The sequence below is a fragment of the Mustela putorius genome, unplaced genomic scaffold, assembly GCF_011764305.1.
Source record: "Mustela putorius furo isolate JIRA1106 unplaced genomic scaffold, ASM1176430v1.1 tig00003834_pilon_pilon_pilon, whole genome shotgun sequence".
In the NCBI taxonomy this organism is placed as follows: Eukaryota; Metazoa; Chordata; class Mammalia; order Carnivora; family Mustelidae; genus Mustela; species Mustela putorius.
Genome location: NW_025421987.1, coordinates 6207362 through 6222806, shown reverse-complemented (window position 1 = coordinate 6222806; position 15445 = coordinate 6207362). Strand labels below are relative to the sequence as shown.

The 15445-nt window shown below is 39.1% G+C and overlaps 1 long non-coding RNA gene across 2 annotated transcripts in view; it reads left to right on the top strand.

The window, feature by feature from the left end:
• LOC123394364 overlaps nt 1–15445 on the top strand; it is a 35175-nt gene that overhangs the window by 15999 nt on the left and 3731 nt on the right. The window contains exon 4 of one of the 2 annotated variants that reach the window (XR_006609052.1): nt 3846–3874. The exons of the other annotated variant lie outside the window; for it this stretch is intronic. This is a non-coding gene — a long non-coding RNA (uncharacterized LOC123394364). The remainder of the gene's footprint in view (nt 1–3845; nt 3875–15445) is intronic. 2 annotated transcript variants of the gene reach the window in all.

Below are 15445 nucleotides of genomic sequence, written 5' to 3'. Positions count from 1 at the left end.
CCTTTGGTTCTGGTCATGATCCCAGGGTCCTGGGAATAAACTCCACATCAGGGTCTCTGCTCAGTGGGAAGCCTGTCTCTCCCTCTCCTTCTGCCACTCTCCCTGCTTGCACGCACTCTTTCTCTCTCTCTTTCTGTGTCAAATAAATAAATAAAATCTTTGGGAAAAAATAGTGGGCTAAAGATCTGAACCGATACCTCACCAAAAAGATATACAGATGGCAAATAAGCATTTGAAATGATGTTCTACCTCATATGTCATTGGGGAATTATAAATTAAAATAATGATGAGATACTACCACGCATCTATCAGAACACAAAAAGTCCAAAACACAGATAAGACCAATGTTGGTTAAGATGTGGAGAAAAAGAGACTCTCATTCATTGTTGGTAGGAATACAAAATGGTACAGCCCCTTTGGAAGACAATTTGGTGGTTTCTTATAAAACTAAACATGCTCTTATTATATGATACAGCAATTGTACTTCTTGATATTTACCCAATGGAGTTGAAAATTTATGTTCCCATAAAAACTTGCACAATGAATGTTTATGGCAGCTTTATTCATAATTGCCAAAAACTGAAAATAACAGAGATCCTTTAGTAGGTGAGTGGATAAATAAATGGCCTTGCACTCAGAAAATGGAATATTATTCAGTGCTAAGAAGAAATGAGCTTTCAACCCACAAAAAAACATAGAAAACTATGAAAACGTATTATTAAGTGAAAGATGTCAGTTTGAAAAGGTTTCATGCTGTATGATTCCAACAGTATGACATTCTAGAAAAGGCAAATCTATAGAGACAGTGAAAAGATCAGTGGTTGCCAGAGGGAAGGAGAGGGAGGAGAGATGAATAGGTAGGAAACTGAGAATTTTTCAGGCAGGGAAACTAATCTGTGTGATACTGAATATGTGACCTCATACATTTGTCAAAACTTATAGAACAGTATAACATGGAGAAGGAGCCCTAATGTAAACAAAAGAGTTTAGTTAATAATAAAGACTGTATCAATATCGATTCATAAATTGTAACAAATGTATCATACCAATGCAAGAAGTTGATGGAAACCATGAATGGGGGGAGGAGAAATATAGGGAACTCTGTCAATGTCTGCTCAATTTCTCTGTACACCTGAAACTAAAGCCTATTAGTAATTTTTAAAAAAATATTTGACAAAGTAAAAAAGTACTTTACAGCTCTCTCTGGGTTGTATAAATCAGCTCATTGACATGATTTCATTGGCCTATATTCACAAGGCTAACCTGTTGCAAATGCTCTTATTGCATCTTCAAAAGGTTTTTACTGAGAGTTTCCTAATGTACCATTTGGTTGTTGTTGGGCTAGTGGTGGTCACTGGAGTCTGCACTGGCTTCCATGCAGGTTTCTCTTGTTCAGTTGCACAAGGAGGTGCAGGTTCAGAATATCCTGTCCGTGATGCTAGAGCAGTGGGTACAGATCAGAAGTGGGAATCCGAGCAGAGACAGCAGTTGGACTTGAGCCAGAGTCACTAGTGTGGATGAACCAACTGGAACAGTGGTCTTAGGATTTGGTCACTGGGTTGTAGCTGAAGCAGGTATTATATCAGTGTTTTGGGATTTGTCCTCAGAACCATCATGAACTTCTCCTCATTTTGAGTGTATTCTTTGAGGAGAGTTAACATCATTAAGAGCATCATCATCATTAAGGGCCTTGTCTACAGAAATTGGTTTTTTCCCACTACTCTAAATGCATCCTTCACCTTCAGTGTTGTTACTACAAAGCTGCAGTCAACTCCACTGGGTCCAGTTGCTGGCACTACACTGAATTCTAGAACCAAAGTCCTGACTGATCCTGGAGCCCCCAGTCCATATCACATTCCTGGAGACAATCCCCCAACTCCCCATGTCACAGTACATTGTTCAGGTCTCTAGAAAGCTCTCCTCTCGGACCCCTGCTGCACACAACCCAAACTGTCTCTTAAATGGCAATAGAATCAGTATTTCTTGGTTTGAAAAGATAAAAAGGAAGGAAAAAATTCCCCATCAGTATGTTAGTTTTCATCCCCTTAAAATAAGAGAGATTTTTTAAAAGATTTTATTTATTTATATGAAAGAGAGAGAGAGATCACAAGTAGGCAGAGAGAGAGAGGAGGGGAAGCAGGCTCCCTGCTGAGCAGAGAGCCTGATGTGGGGCTCAATCCCAGGACCCTGGGATCATGACCTGAGCTGAAGGCAGAGGCTTTAACCCACTGAGCCACCCAGGTGCCCCGAGAGATTTTCAAGTAGAGAGGCATAATTCACACTGGAGAAATTATATCATACCATATTTTATTTTTTTTAAGATTTTATTTATTTATTTGACAGAGATCACAAGTAGGCAGAGAGGCAGACAGAGAAAGAGAGAGAGAGGAGGAAGCAGGCTCCCTACTGAGCAGTGAGTCTGATGTAGGGCTCGATCTCAGGACCCTGAGATCATGACCTGAGCTGAAGGCATAGGCTTAACCCACTGAGCCACCCAGGCACCCCAATCATACCATATTTTAAAAAACAAAATTTAACTATTAAAAGTGGTTTTAAAATCACCTTTCTGTTTTTTGACATTTAGCAGCTGGGAAATAATAATACCCAAATGCATACACAATGAAGGCTTAGGGAAGAACAGATCCAATCAGGAGTTTAGTTTTAGCCAATCTATGTGTAAATTACTTGTAGATATCTACATGGAGTTGTTGAGTAGGTAGACATTAATTTTAAAATTGTTTCCCAGATGGCATGAAAGTCATGGAACTAAATGGCATTATCTAGAAAGTGAATGTATAGAGACGGAAAAAAAAATTATTTGGGAAAGACCAACTTAGAGATTTTCAAGACAGAACCAGATATTACGAAGTTGCCTGGTAAGGAGTGGCCAATGAGAGAGATGTCAATCTATCTCCAAGAAGAGTCCTTGGCAAGGAGTAAAGGAAGTGTTTCAAGGAGGAAAGGATAATTATTTGTGTCAAAAGCTACAAAATCATTTGTGTAAGCCAAAAGGTGCTTTTAGGTAAGGCAACAACAGGACTGAGAATTGACTTGGATTTGGCTGCATGGAGGTCACTGGTGACTTTGAACAAACAGTTCTTGTGGATGGAAAGAGACAGAAGCAGATTTGGAGTAGAGTCAAGGGAGTGTGGGAAAACAGGAAGCATAGAGAATGCGTACAGGCAATTGTATTTAAGAGGTTACATGGCAAAGGGAAGCAGGGAAATGGAAAATGGACCTGAAGATGTGAAACCAAGGGGAGTTTACTGTCCTTTTGTTGTTGTTGATGGAAGAGGGAGGGGACAATTGCAGGCATGAAGTCTTTGAGCAGGGGAGCGATGATGAGAGTCAGTACACCAGAGGAGGAGTTGACTTTAAGGCAAAGCACTACCCATGATATTCAACCACAGGGGGAATAAAAGGTATATGATTACAGATACAGGCTAGCAGATGGATAAGAAACAAGACCATCAGTTAAGAATGAGGAAGAGGGATGAGGTGTTGAAGGCTTTTATAGAGAAGAGACTATGCATAATAGCTCTGGGAGAGGGAGAGACTGAACTGACTTACAGATATCCCACAAACTCTCCTCTTAGGCAAGTCACATACCTGTCTAGAGGATTCTCAGACAGAGAAAATAATTTGGGGACTTTTTGTAGAATTTACTTTCATTGGAAAAAAGTGAGAAGTCCCAATTCATTTTCATTCTTATGAGCTGTATCCAAAAGTTCTAAGCTCCAAAATTTTCTTTCTTCATTGTCCTACAGAATTCCGGGGTTGTTGTTTACTTCAACTAAGAATACAACACCATTTAAATTTATTTCTCTTTAAATCTGTCCTTATAGAGCAACTCAAGAAACCAGAAACCTTGAAGGTGAGTCATAGAAGGATGCTTTTTTTCAGGACTAACTGATTAAAACCACAGTCTTAATTAAAGTATCCCATCTCTGATCTACAACTGTCCTGGCATATGACACAAGATATCATCTTATCCTAGAACCATTCCAATGAGAAAATGTTTCCTATAATATGCCAAAATAATGATTATTTAAACTTGGAGAATATTGCTGATTTGTTAAAATATCTGTCAGTGACCACCTAACACGGAAAAAAAAAAAAAGACAAAAATAAAACTTTGTTTGTAACGTCAGGAAGAAAAAAATACTTTTTTCCTTCTACCCTTCTAGGTTCTTGGCTGAATCTCATAACAAAAGTCAGGTTAACAAGAGAAAATCATATAAATTTGTTTACTATAAGTTTTATATGACACAGGAGCCTTCAAAAGAAAGTGAAGATCTGGGGCAGTTGGGTGGCTCATTTGGTTAAGTGTCAGACTCTTGATTTCAAGTCAGGTCATGATCTCAGGGTGGTGGGATTGAATCCCATGTTAGGCTCTGCCCTCAGCAGGGAGCCTACTTGAGATTCTCTCTCTCCCTCTCCTTCTGACCCTCCCCACTCTGCATTCTCTGTCTCTCTCTTTCTCTCTCTCTCAAAATAAATAAATAAACCTTAAAGAAGAAGAAGAAGAGGAAGAAGAAAAGGAAGAAGAAGGGAAAGGAGAAGGAGAGGGAAATGGAGAGAGAGAGAGAGGGAAAAGACTTCTTCAGAGCCTTATCCCAGCCGGCAGAAGGGAATTCCCTCCCCTCCACCCACCTCCAGCCTTCCTGTTTTACCTCAAAAGGCAAAAACAAAACAGAACTCCCCCCGCCAAACATAGTTAACAGGGGTTAGGACTTCAAGGAAATAGATACATATATCTTTAGCCATGGAAGGGAGTCCAGGGTGGTAGGTAGGAGAAGATCTACCACTAGAGAAAAACTTGTGGAGGTCACAGTCCAAGGACAAAGGCCAACTAAAATGATGAAATTTAAATTTGAATTCCCCCTTGATGGGGATCACACCTCCACACCAGCAGGGTTCCATTCTAACAGGGCATGACAGCTGTAAGTTCTGCAAGGAACAGGCTTTTTCTGAGGTGGCATACTTAGGGAAGCCCAGTGCCAAGTGGGAAAATAAAACACAGACCCTAGAGGAATTTGAAGCTTCTGGCATCTATTACAACAGCAAAAATTAACATAAAGCCTCACACTAATGGCTTATTTACCTCAGTTTTAATTATTCATGCATATCATTTTCACCTTTCAACAAAAAAATTACAAGGCCTACAAGGCAAGAAAAAACACAGTCTAAAATGATAGGCGTACTTGGGTGGCTCTGTCAGGTAAGCAGCTGACTCTTGATTTCGGCTCAGGTCGTGATCTCAGGGTCCTGAGTTGGAACCCTGAATCCTGAGTTGGGCTTTGTGCTCAGCGAGGAGTCTGATTCTCTCCTTCTCCCTCTTCCTGTGCCCTTCCCCCGCCAGTCACACCCTCCAATCAATCAATTAATCTTCAAAATGACAAACCAAATGTTAGAACCAGCTTCAGTTATGACCCAGCCATAGGGATTATCATGCAGAGAATTTGAAATAATTATGATTAGCCTTTCTGCTGTCCAGAGAGGTCCACAGAGCATTGTCTGGTTCCCATTGTAACTTAAAGGGAAACTTTCATAGTGTCTGGAGCCTTGATGTCCTGCAAATGAAGGGGGAGGATGTCCTCAAGTTCCTTACAGCAGGAATCCATTCAGGTGGCACTGACTTTGAGTTCCAAATGAAACAGTACATCCACAAAAGGAAAGCTGATGGCATCTCTATCATCTGAAGAGAACCTGAGAGAAACTTCTGCTGATGGTTCATGCCACTGTTGCCATTGAAAACCCAGCTGACGGCAGTGTCCTATGGCCTGAGAATATGGGCCAGAAGGCTGTACTGCCATTGGAGCCAATCCTATCACTGGTCACTTCCTTCTGGAATCTAGAACCAGATCCAGGCAGTCTTCTGGGAACTGAAACTTCTGGTAATAACTGACCGCAGGGCTGATGATCAGTCTCTCACAGAAATGTCTTATGTTAACCTGCTGACCACCATTTGGTATATCACAGACTCTCCTCTGCACAGTGATACTGCCTTCCTGGGCAACAAGGGAGCTCACTCAGTGGGTCTGACGCGGTGGCAACTGGCCAAAGAAGTTCTGCACATGTGCGGCACCATCTGTGAACCTCCACAGAAGGTCATGTCTAATTTCTCCTTTTACAATTCTGAAAAGAGATTGTAAAGGAAAAGCAAAAGGGCACCTGGGTGGCTGTGGGTCAAATGTCAGACTCTGGGTTTTGGCTCAGGTCATGATCTCATGGGTCATGAGATTGAGCTCCTGTGAGGGCCTCTGCTCAGCAGAGAGTCAGCTTGAAGATTTCTCCCTCTATCCCTCCCCCCACTCATGTGCACATGCTCTCTCTCTCTCTCTCAAATAAATAAGTAAGTAAATAAATAAATAAATCTTATTAAAAAAAAAAAAAAAAGAAGAGCAGATCACTGCTGAGAAGGCTATGTGACTAAGAAGGAATTTCAGGGTGAATGGACTGCTCCAGCTCCCAAGTTCACTGCTTTTCAACCCAAGGTCACAGGCTGGTCTGACCGCCTGCAGGTGTCCTCTGTGCCTACCCAGCAGTTATCCACTGAAGACTGAAGCTCTCAGCCTGAGAGCTGGTCTGAGAACTGGTCTGCAGCTCCCACTGCTCTGGCCACTCAATGGTTAAGAACAACCATTGAGGGGTCTTAAGTTGTTCATCCACAGACTCTCAAGCGGAAAATGGAAATAAGGTTGACAGAAAATAAAGTTTCTTTAAAAAATTCTTTAATAAAATAAAATAACTAATTAATATTGTAGCAGACCTAATGGAAAAAGTGGACCATATGCAAGAAGGTAGAGGTAATATAAGCAGAGAGAGGGCAAATCTAAGAACGAATAAAAAAAGAAATGCAAGATATCAAAAGCACTCTAAAATAATTGAAATATGTCTGCTATGGGCTCATTGGTAGACGTGACATGACCAAGGAAAGAATGAGTGAGCTTGAAGATAGATCAATAGAAATAACTGAAAGAATCTAAGGATTAAAAGAGACATTAAAAACTGTCTAGTGTATTTACTCATTTTTCTTCCTGGAAAAATTGGATTAAAAATACATTCTCTTTTCTGATGGGATGTCAATGATGTCAACAATCATTTAACTCTTGCCGCCAAGACTTGCAAATAGAAGCATATAATTTAATAGAACTAGCTTAGGTGAAACAACTTTAGGCTTTAAATACCATTTGCCTCTAAAATGCAGTGCAATATACAAATTATAGGCAGTTATAGTTTAATAGAATTAGAACAGGATCCTACATTTTTTCCACTATTTTACAGCATCCTGACCACATTTCTTTAATATATTTTCGTTGTCATTCTTTGACTAAATGCCCTACATTCTTTATGCTATAGCTTTTACACTTGTCTACTGCTACTTTGATCTTTTCTAGGATTAAGTATCAGTTGTCAAACACTGAAATTAAAAGCTCTTATTAATGGCCTTGTCTCTTTGGATAGTATTTAACATCCCTTCGGTCAGTGTTCAATTTCAGTTCGGCTGTTGCTGTTTGCACATTTTCATAACTTGTTTCCAGAGAGTCATTATGTTGAAACATTGAAGGTCAAGTTGCTGCTAAATGGATTTTTTAATATATATTGTAATGTCAGAAGAAGAATAGTGTAACAGTTTGAGATTATTAGCTTTACCTACTTTCATTGACTGAAATTGGAATTTGAGCTCATATTTACATATTTCACATGCTCGTATTTCATTTCTCATATGTGTAAAATTCTGTGCTGGTGTTGAGGTGGCTAAGAAGAGACTGCCTTGTCTTCAAGGCATGATTAGGTTATAACTGTATCTTGGAATTACCTTGGAAGCTTTTTAAAAATTCTGTCATTCAGGCCTATTTGATGTGGGGCCTGTTTGCATTGGGGTTCAAGTACCGGTATTTTCAAGAGTTCCCCCAAATAATTTTAGTGTGTAATCAAGGTTAAAATTATTGAACAATATAGTAAGAGAAATATCATGCAGAAAGATTTTGAAAGTGATAGATAAGAAAGTTGCATGCACACACATACACACGCTTGTGAGATTTCAGAGGACAAGGAGTTCATTTTCAATGGAGAAGTCAGCAATAAGTGTTTCTGAGTGTAAAGGACTGTAAAGATTTTGGAGAGTACTACCTGACTAAGTGGAGATGCATGTCTGGCAGGAGCGCACTATGACTGAAAAAGAAAAAAAAAATGTACTTGGCAATGACCTTTTTGGATTCAGAAGAGAATACTGCCTTGAATTGTTGAGATAGAGATCTCAAACTGAGAAGGCCTTAAAATTCAGGGTGAATTTTAGACTGCTATCATTATAAGGTATTTCTTTTTCTTTTTTTTTTATAATTTTTTATTTTTTTAATAAACATATATTTTTATCCCCAGGGGTACAGGTCTGTGAATCACCAGGTTTACACACTTCACAGCACTCACCAAAGCACATATCCTCCCCAATGTCCATAATCCCATCCCCTTCTCTCAAACCCCCTCCCCCCAGCAACCCTCAGTTTGTTTTGTGAGATTAAGAGTCACTTAATAGGGTTTTTTTTTTTTGTATTATTTAAGTGTGCAGAAATGTAAATCCATGATCCTATTACCTAGCTCAAGAATTAAACATTATCAATGCATTTAAAATCTGGGTGCTTCCTTCCCTGATAATAACCCTTTGCAGACGTAATTATCACCCTGAATTTGGTGTTTATGATTGTCGTGCCTTTTTTAACATTTTAGAACACAGATGCTCATGTTCCTAAACAAAATATATTTTCCAGTTAAAAAATACATTATAAAGTATGGAAGAGAATAAATATGGCATAATGAAAAAGGTGTTTCAGGATATTGGGCCTCGCAGCAATATAGAAGAATCATGAAGGGAGGACTGGTTTCTGGGAGTGGAGCTGTTGTTTCATGGAATTAGACCCTGTGGACCATTTCCTCATTGCGAGAGCACCCTCCTCCCTAGCCTTCTCCTGTACCTCCTTTTTGACTTTGTCTCTACCTCTCCCTTCTTTCTCGGTCTCTTCCATGGCGTCCATTTTTTGTCTACTTCCTATAGCTCTTACTTTGTTGGGTAGACTTTCAGGTCCATAGTACCAAAATTCTGATGACTTCCAAGTTTGTTTGATCAACACGTGTGGCTCCTCAGCTCCAGGCCTATGTTGCTGATTGCCTGTGGTTATCAAGCTTCACAGCCATTTCCATCATGTCCAAAATCAATCTTAGTGACATCTTACTCTTCTCCTGCTTTATTCATCCCCTTTTTAATGTATTTCCTCTCCCTTTACTTTCATCTCTGCCAATGATCCCCAAGATTTGTCTTCTTACCCAAGCTAGAAAACTGGGAGTCTTTCCCACAGAACTTTCTAAACATCCATTGTGCCTACTAATTAATGCCAAGACTAATGTCTTGCTAGGTCAAACTCCTTAATCATGCTTTGTATTGTCTCCCTCCCCAATTCTCTCCACTGCCCTAATCTCAGGGTCTTTTGTCACTTTTCTACTCTGTTATGGGTCTGTAAACGTATCTCCCCAGCCCTCATTTTGTCCAAGTCCTACTATCTATCTCTCATTTGCTCTCAGTGTGATTTTCTTAAACACAAATCTGCTTACTTTCCACTCCAGGTGATAAAAACAAAAACAAAACAAAACAAAACAAAAGAACAACTCCTCTAGCTTCTACAGAGGCTTCCCATTTTGTTCTTTTGAGCCCGAATTAAGATTCTACAGAGTTGACTCAAAGACAACTAGTAGTACCAAGTTAGGGCAGATGAATCTTTTGGGGGAGACAGAGAAGAGTGGGGTTCAAAAGCAAACACCCTTTTACTCCTCCTATCCTATTTTGCTGCTAAGTAATTCATTCACCAAATATTTGTATTTGATAAATTTCACATGTAAAAATTTGCAAGTTTAAGGTGTACACTGTACTACTTTGACATACTTCTATATTGTAATTTGATTGTCATTGAAGCAGTATTTATCACATGATATCATTATGTACAGAATTATTGACTAATTGATTATACTGTCTATTAGATCTCTATGGCTTATTTACTACTCATTACAACATTATACCCTTAAATACCATCAATTTTATCCCCTCCACACAACTCTCTTCCTCATAATCAATATTTTACTCTTCTACTGTGTATGTATATCACATCTTCTTTTATCCATTCTTCTGTTAATGGCCATCTGAGTTGTTTCCATAGCTTGGTTACCATTCACCAAATATTTATTGACACCTACCGCATGCCAGATACTCTTCTTTGTGCTATTTGTATTAACTCTTTAACTTTTGCAACAACTGATGGATGCAGGTAATAGAATTATCCCCATTTTGCAGATAAGAAAATAGTATCAAATTACCCAAGATATAGTTTGGTGCAACCCAGAATGAGGACTTGAACATAGGAAACTCGATTCTAGAATTTTGTCATCCAAAGTGAGATTCTTGGACCAGCAGAATCGTATCACTGGTATTATTCTTGGACATTGGGGAGGGTATGTGCTTGGGTGAGTGCTGTGAAGTGTGTAAACCTGGTGATTCACAGACCTGTACCCCTGGGGATAAAAATATATGTTTATAAAAAATAAAAAATTAAAAAAAAAAAAAGAAATGCAGACCCTGTGCCCCCATTCTAGTCTTACTCATAGGAATTTGACTTTTTATAAGGTTCCCAGGTGATGTGCAAGTTCATTCGTGATTAAAAAGCACTGTTTTTGAGTCTGGGTTTTTAACCCTTACATTGCCCCTATGTATCAAAAGTTCACTCCTGCCTTCTTCTTCAAATATATCAGTTAGTTCTTCTTTTTCAGGGGACTCATAAAAACAAAAATAACAATCCCTAAACCTTGCCCTTTTCACTGAAGGGTTGAGAGCAAGATGAATATTATGTATGTAGGCTCCGAAGATGAGCCCCCAGGAACTGAGCCAAGCCTCCTCCTTTAATGGCCACTTCTTCATGTGTCCTCAATCTGACATCGGATACTGTCAACAAAGTTAAGATGGGAAATTAAGAAGCTGGAACTTTTCCGGCCAGGGGAAATATGAGCCCATACTATTATTAGTTATTATTCCAATCAGTTCTTGGTGTAGGTTCTTGGTGTAGAATTTTACAGCTCCTGAAAAGGGTCTGAATAACTGATGTTCAAAATAACCCCTGGTCACTTCATGGTTGTCCGCAGTTGGTATGAATTCAGTACCACGTGCTTAACCAAGCAGGATGAAGAGGTAAAAGCAGCTACAACTTGGAATCCAAGTAGCAAGGAAAGCTTAGGATCAGATGGTCTTATAACCTTAATTGACAACACAACCTTAACAGTTCATCAAAGTGACATGGATCTTCTAAGTTAATATGGCAGGAAGGGTAAGCTTCAGAATAAACTGTGTATCACTCAGTCTTCCAAAACTCATTCATGGAGGTTTCTTGGCCAGTCTCACCCTTGGCTCCTTATCTACCTGGAAACTGTTTTCAGCACGTTTTTGGATCTCTCACAAAACACTCAAAACCCCGTCGAGCCATAATAATAAATGGATGGTTTGCCAAGGTTGTGCAGAGAGAGGGAGAATGTGTCATGTTACACAGCACCCTGCAGAAACTTTTTTTTTTTTTTTAAGATTTAATTCATTTATCTGACAGAGAGAGACACAGCGAGAGAGCGAACACAAGCAGGGGGAGTGAGAGAGGGAGATGCAGGCTCTGTGCCGAGCGTGGAGCCCGATGCAGCGCTCCATCCCAGGACCCCGGGATCATGAGCCCAGCTGAAGGTGCATGCTTAACACCCGAACCACCCTGATGCCCCCACCGTGCGGAAACTTAAGCAAAATCTTCATTAGCCATAAGGCTCTTTATGTTTTTCTTTCTCAGAGGCTTCCTTCTCAATCTAATTAGGTTTTCCCCCCTTTCCTTTCATTCCTCCTTCTTCTTCCACACAGTATCTAGTAAGCTTCTGTTTTTTTGCTCATATCAACTGCAATCCCAAGTTTTAAATAACTCAAGCAAAACATAAACTGGATCATTCAAAAAAGTAATGCATTTCCTACCTGACCTCACTAGCCACTGCATCCACCCTTGTTCTTGGGACCCTTTCAAACAAAAGCCAGTTTCCTCCCAGGTGGGGGTAGAGGTGTCTAAAATAACAATAGACACCTTCTCCATATGGCTACACTCTCCTCTCTCGCAGCACTTCTTCATGTTTTTTATAGACCTAAGAATAAAAAGCCTTTATCCTGTTGGCAAAGGGCTGGGTGGACAGGCCATCTTCAATGTTCAAAAGACAAGGTGCCCGCTCTTTGAATGTATGTATTTATGTGGCAAGCATTTGAAACAGACCTTTGTATCCCTACAGTGACTCTGGGCATCTCACACTCAATCAGAGAGGCCTCACTTCTGTATAATTTTATACATTGGCTTTCCACATGATATTTCCTAGGAAAAGGAGCTTTAATTCTAGAAGTAATTCTTAAAGTATTGAAAACAAGTAATAGACAACGTAGTGTCTTACAGGCTCAACCTTCTTTGCACGGTGAAGGACTCTGCATTACCTGGCCTCTACCAGCCTTCCCAGCCTCCACCACCACGCTTCATGCTGCCAGCCAGCACTCTTGAGGTTCCAAGAAGCACCACATGCATCAAGTTTCTATGCCTTTGCTTGTGCTGTTCTGTCCATTCACCCGGGAGTGCTCACCTCCATTTGGAGTACAATTTGTGTCAGTGCTGTTATGAAGACCTTATTATCTTCTTCTGTTTTGGCTCTGTAACAGAGTCATGGACTGGGTGGCCTAAACAACAGAGGTTTATTTAATATTCTTCTCAAGGCTGTAAGTTCAAGATCAGAGGGACAGCATGATCAAGTTCTGAGGAGAGCCTTCTTCTGGGTTCAGACTGCTGACTTCTCATTGCATTCTATGGTTGAAAGAGGGTGACAGAGCTCTCTGAGGTCTCTTGTCTAAGAGCACTAATTCAGGGCACCGGGGTGGCTCAGTGGGTTAAGCCTCTGCCTCTGCCTCTGCCTTTGGCTCAGGTCATGATCTCAGGGTCCTGGGATCGAGCCCCACATTGAGCTCTTTGCTCAGTGGGGGGCCTTCTTCCCCCTCTCTCTTTGCCTGCCTCTCTGCCTACTTGCGATCATTCTGTCAAATAAGTAAAATTAAAAAAAAAAAAAAGCGCACTAATCCATGCATGAGGTTTAATTCCTTCATGAGGGTTCTGTCCTCACAACCTAATCACTTCCCAAAGGCCCCAACTTCCTAAGAGGAGGAGGATTAGGATATTAACGTAAGAATTTTGCTGGGGGACACCAGTCCACTACATTGATCTTCCCCATTTGAAGGGATCACACCTGCTTTATTGCCCAGAATGTACTCATTTCATTGCACCTATCCTCACTTTGTGTTTTGTCTCTAGTAGAAAATAAGCTTTTTGAGGGCAAGGACTGTTGTCCGTATTTGTTCTTGAATCTCAGCCACTGCCTGGCTGGTGTAAATATCCTTTGACTCTTTGGATGAATATGCATTTGAATGATTATTTCCAAACTTAAATAACAACAGGCTTTGATGAAAGAAAAGTAGCTGTAGGTATATAGTCTGCATTAAGGAAGGCATAATTCTGCTTGAGAAAAGTTGGTATGTCATGGGCTCTTTTTTCCCCACTCCTGTATTCTATCTTTCAAGTGTCCTGGGTAAGTATAGAGCCTTAATAGTTTAGTCAGAACTAGCACCAATAGTGTATTACAGGATAGATGTGTGGTTTTCAACTACGTAAAGACTGAGATAGCTCTCTAAATTCTTGGAAAACAAATAAACAAACAAATGAATCCCAATCTGAAAAAAATTTCCGGAAAGTCTCCACTCTGTTGACAGATAGACTCGTTCTTAATTAGGAATAATTCCATATATCTCCAGCTATAGTATCGACTTATTAAAAAAATAACAACTTCCCCCCTATCAGAGTGCTTGTAAAATTGGTCTATATATGTATAACCATAATTAGCTGGTAGCTGTCTTCTAGAAGTGTCATTCATTTTCTGATATAGTATCAAAAAGGCAATACTTGCCGTGTATTACAAAAACCAATTAAAACTTTAAAAATATGGTTAAGATGCAGGAAAAACTGATAAGCAACAAGAAAGACTTCTAAAATAATTCCCATCCTAAAAAATAGGACATACATTTGTGTTTGAACACATATCTCTAAAAAGAAATGCCTCCCAGCACATGAATATTGTGAAAAATTATCACTATTTTTTAAAAGTGAGAATAGCCTAAATTAAGGTATTAAGGTAATAAATTAATGCAGAACAGGCCACTAATACCCTGGAATTAGCATAGACCTGAATTAAAACTTTGAGATTGTTAGAATTCTTTTTTAATTGTGATGAAATGTAAAAAATCTATTTCTAGGCCTGTGATTTATTCATATTCATTGTATGACTCACATTTATGATTAAATTTGAGGCACTGGCTGGTTATTCATCTAGGTACAAAAAAATCTGTTGATCACCTTAAGAATAGAATTAGTAGAAAAAAAAACTAGATTACGATGTGAAAAATGAGCAACTACTAATATGCTATTTTTTCCAGTTCCTGAAAGGAAATGATTTCACTTTATAAATCCAAAAATGTTGCTTGTGTCACACAATATAGGCAGAATATACTTGCTCAAATGTCAACTTTATGTTCAGGAAGAACCAAAATATCAAAAAATAAAAATAAGATATCTGAAAAATCTTTATACCTCCAGGGAGAAGACCGTAATTCCCAACCATGTACATTTTACTTGCATTCCACAACCACCTAGTTTAAGAATGAGAAAGTATACTAAGTTTTTATTTAGCTGAGTTCAGGACTAAGAATATGTAAAATTCCCTGGGTTTTTAGTTATCACTCTACATTTAGTTTATATATTTTATTTTTGGCTTTGAGAACATCCCCAAGTGCAACTTCTTGTCATTGTTTTCTTTTTCTCAGTTGTCCCCAAAGAGAATATCAATATTGAAACTCAGAAACCAATTTCAATTTGTTTTAGTGCACGTCTAGTATCAGAGAGGTTTTCTATTTAATATTTAAACACATCAATAAATATTTAAACAGCGAAGTACTTGTGCTGGGTAAATTCTAACTAAAGGAAGATGGAAGCTATTTTACTGTTCCAATGTTACTAACCATAAGTTGGGGATTCTCAGCTTGTGTGTGTGTGTGTGTGTGTGTGTGTGTGTGTGATTTTTGCAATCTATTCAATGTAAAATATTTTCCATATTAACTTTGGTTCAAGTTGAGCAAACAATGTAACTAGCTGGAAAATTAAAGTGACTTTTCTTAAAACTTTTGTTTAGCTATATGTTCTTGAACAGAACACAAATTTCAAAAGGAAAGTAAAATCCTTTTCATGTCCAAATTTGTAGTCATTCTTATTTACTCTGCTTGTATTTTTCTTTTGCTTATTTT